Below are 4,553 nucleotides of genomic sequence, written 5' to 3'. Positions count from 1 at the left end.
GGGGTGGTGGTGGCGGTGGTGTGTGTGTGTGTGATCCATGGCTCTGGCTCGGCACCAGGCATTCTTTGGAGCTTCAGTGGCTGTGTCAGTCACTGCCGCCCTCCGCATGGGCCGGGGCCATTGTTCCTCTCCCCGTTCGCCTCACCCCGGCCGAGGGGACAACAAGGGTTATCTCTGAGTCTGAACTCACAGCCTGATGCAAAGCAGCTGCCGCACTGTGAGGCCATTGTTGAACCGGCCTCATATGTCTTCTTAATGGATTGTGTTTAAATTGGATGTACAGTCGCCCAGATTAACACACAGGCCCCAGAAGAAAGAGAAGGACTGTGAAACATGCAAAAACCTGTGGACATTAGCTGAGTGTCTGTGTCTGCACTGTCATAAAATAAAGTTGTCTTGATTTGATATGTTTGGATTTTCTCTTTTCTTTGTGTTTTCATATTGAAACCAATGAAATTCAAACAGCTGTAGCATTTTGATGCTTTGGTGTATCCAGGTCTGAATGAGGAAGTAGATTTCAGGCCTTTCCTGTAAACTGGCTCACCCCGTCTCTTTATAGTTTAAAATGGTTGGTATCATTTTATTGCTAACTTTTTATCGCACATAATCATGATGATTATTATCTTCTTGTCTATATAGCTTATTTGTAATGCTAGTGAGATCTGTCTATATTAGAATCACAACGCTCCACTCTGGTTTACGTCTCTTTCCAACCACGCCCTGAAGAAGACCCGGAGGTGGTCGAAACCGGACGGTGTTTTATTCCCTTTTTTGTGAGGTTTTTGTTTGGACATTTTACTCTGATATGCCCAAACGTAATAAAGGTATTTTGATTATACCCTTGGCTCTGTGCGAGTGTTCCTGAAGTAAACCCAGCAGCGTCCTTGTGTCTAAGCTCCAGCTTTTACTCTGAGTCTATGACTAATGCAGCTTCAAAGGTTTGTTGTGTTTTGGACTTGAAAATTTGAACCATAACTCAATAGGTGCAGAGACTGAAGCAGGTCTCTATAATGGAACGAATGACTGCGAGTCTACAACTGAAAATGAATGCTTTTATACAAAGGTGGCTACACAACACCTAGATGTTTAACTGAGGGACGGACTAACAATGAAAATATAATTGTTATATTCCTCTTTTACTACACTGTTATGATGCAAAGCCTCCATCTAAGAAAGATATGTCTATTTTTTTAAATTATTTTTATTTAATTTGAGTTATTTGTTTATTTATTATTCTTTTATTTTTATTATTATTAACTTATTTTTTAAGGGTATGAGGTCCTGTGTCACGCAATGTTTTGTTCTGTGGAATAACAGAAAAAATTACATAAAGTGTTCCAAAAAAAAAGAAGAAAGTTTTAACCAAACCTTATGTTTTACTCCAATGCTAATGTTAATGTTAAATCACCCATTAAAGGCCGACATGATGCACTAATTCAAAACCATTTGAATGTGCAAAAAGACTGAAGACTGTCGTGTGAACTGTGGAACAAAAGAATGACCTGCCGTGCTCAAAGTAAAAAAGTCTTAAAGTTACTTGGAGAAATATAAAGATTTAACATCTGCAGCTCCTTGACAACTGAGCAAACATCACGTGTTGATAAAGACTGTGTGACATGGTCAAAAGCTCCAGAATAAGTGATTAGAAAGACCTTGAGTGAGGATTGTTCTGTAAACCCAAAGCTCAACATTTGTTTTATTTTATTTCAGTTCAGTTTCTGTCATCATCGTCTCAGATGTTTCATTTTATCTGTAAATGTTTGTCCGTGTGAATTTTTATTCCTCCTGTCATTTCTCCACGTAACAACACAACAATCGGTCGTGGATGCGTTGTGTTATTCAGAGCGGCTGCAGTGGCCGGTGAACAAAGCAGGATCTGTTGCAGGATAAGTTGTGTTAGAAAACACCCATGCAGCTTCAGAATATTAATATTTTGGGACAGATGTCTTTTTGTTTTGGCTGCTTCTTATTTCAAGGCAGAAAATAACTTTCACAGAGGAAAGAAAACTTACTTATGTTTCACTCTCCACTGGGAGTGTGGTGACAGATGAGTCAGTTTTTATACAGGACAAATGAAAGCAGGGAGAGATCAGTCTTCTGAGGTGGAGGTACAGCTGTCTTTATGTTGCAGCACAACAGATTAATATAGAGAAAATAACACCAGAAGAGTTTGACAAACTGAAATAAGCCTTCAGCTTTGTCGCCCCTCCACTTCTGGATCTCACCTCAAAACACACCTCTTCAATCTGGCTGAAACTCTAGTGTTTAATCATATATATTTTATGCAATTATATTAATTGTAATTTATTTTATATTTCATGCCTTGTACTGGGATTTTATTTTCATGTCTCTGCACCAGCGACAGTTAGACCGGAAGGCAAATTGTTTTTAGGTTATCTGTTCATACGAACGTCTCATTCTTATGAACATTTCTCTGTAACGCCATGAAGGAACTTCTCCAATTCTGGTAAAAAACGTTCACTTGGACTGAAGGATGAACTGAAATTTCATCTCAAATAGTTCATATTTTCTCTGACTCTGGATAAACAGGGATGTAACCCTATGTATGTAAGCCTATACATACATATACCACCTATACATAAAATGTATTATTATTATTTATTATTATAAATTGATGAACTGAAATAAGTTTAGACTCTGTATTCGAGTGGCAGCAAAGCAAACTAAACTCAACAACAGTAACAATCAGGAAATATGTGAATACCCGAAATACTAATGTCAATGATTATCTGTGACATACTTTATATATAAATCAGGGTATGATTGGTATATAATGTGAGCTTTTCAGCTGACCAACATTTTGTCTCACTAAAACCTTCCCCAGGAACCAGGAACCTTTAGAGGAACTATGTGTGTTTCGACTGCAGAAACCAGGCTCCAAATTTAGTTATGGGGTAATTGATCGACCAGCAAAAAGGTAGTACTTTCTAAAGGTTCAGGAACTTTGGGGGGGGGGTTGGTCTGCAGTGCTGAACATTTCTGACTGGTCGAGTGCTCGCTGCATTTTATTTCACCCACAATGTTTAAAAGTCTGCAGTGAGCGAGCACCAAGCGAGCAAACACATTTTCCACACCATGAAACAGGTCTGCCGCCTGTCACGTATAATACGGGATTGACCTGTATTTGAAAATAAAATGCTGCGTCCTGTATTCAATATATACAGGATGCAATTTGTCCCGTATTTTTGTGCATGTTATGTCCTCAAAGTGCTGTGAATAATGTAATATCAAGTAATAATCAAGCATAACAACGCAGACAACAGTGGGCCACAGGAACCTTTCAGTTCCTGAAGAAAAGTACCTGGAGCTTAAAGGTTAAGAATAACCAGCAGTTAGAACTTATAAAAGAGAGACAAATACAGAGTTTTAGTTCTTAGCAGCCACATGCGACTCAAATAAAGTTCATTCAGGTTAAATGTGGTTCTATGACTCATGGAAAATATAATGTAAAAATAATGGTGAAAGAGGACAAACAGAAAGTAGAAAAGATCTTTACTTGAACTCTGAATTCTGAATATGTGGATTAACATTTGCGTTCATATCATAGAAGTCATTGGAGCCAACATGGCCACCCAGCTTCCTGTACGAAGAGAGTAAAATGGGGATAGACTCAGAGGCAGACATGTTTGTCCACTCTGAACTCGTACACAGAGCTCTGTCTGTTTCTCCTGCAGGGCCGGGCCTCGGCACAGCACCCACAGACCTCACAGAGGTAGGGTGCAAGAATGCAGAGAGTGGGATGACCACACTGCTTGTGCCCTCGTGTCCAGAAGAGTCTTGGATTTGTTCCTGAGGCGGGAAGGTCGAGGACGAGCACAGGGGAAACAATAGCGGCCATGGAACGAGAGCTGTGGGACACAAACACGGGAGATATCCTTGAACCACGGCAGGAATGTCGATCTAGACCAAGACACCCACTCGAAGAGGCAGCTGAATATCTATCTGCTGCTGGAGAGAGAGAGAGAGAGAGAGAGAAAGACTGAAAGAAAGAGTTCTTCTGTTCAGTTACATGTGCAGAAAATCACCACATGAGACAATCTTACTTTCTAGTATGTTAAAACAGTTTTTATGACTTCTGCAACCTCTGTGAGTGAATAAAGATGCAACAATCAGTTTCATCAACAGAGAAAGTCATCTGTGTTAAAAGGAGTCAAAGATTAACAGATTTAATTTGCCTTCATATGGATTATTACTTCTCAAGACCAACGTAAACAAAATGATAATTGAAACCTGAAACCTCACACTGGACAATAACTAAATCCAAGTTATTATAATGTTTCATGATTTTATCTTTGTAAAATTTCATAAAATGGTTCATTCTTATCCACTAGCACTAGAAAAGTTTAGCTGGCTCACTCATTGGTCGGAGTTCATAACCGAAAAACAGATTCTCAAATACAAGCTTGAAAAAGATGGTATTAAACTTGAACAAAAAGAATTGCTACAATTAAGGGCATGCAGGGTATGGCTATATTTACATGTTTGGAAAAGACCAGACTAAGCATAAGAATATAATATAATTAATTAGTTAT

The sequence above is a fragment of the Seriola lalandi genome, unplaced genomic scaffold, assembly GCF_002814215.2.
Source record: "Seriola lalandi dorsalis isolate HSWRI2012SDOR001 ecotype SW California unplaced genomic scaffold, Sedor1 jcf7180002054954, whole genome shotgun sequence".
NCBI classification, from domain to species: Eukaryota; Metazoa; Chordata; class Actinopteri; order Carangiformes; family Carangidae; genus Seriola; species Seriola lalandi.
The sequence above is the reverse complement of the archived record's forward strand: the minus strand, read 5'-3'. Positions refer to the sequence as shown.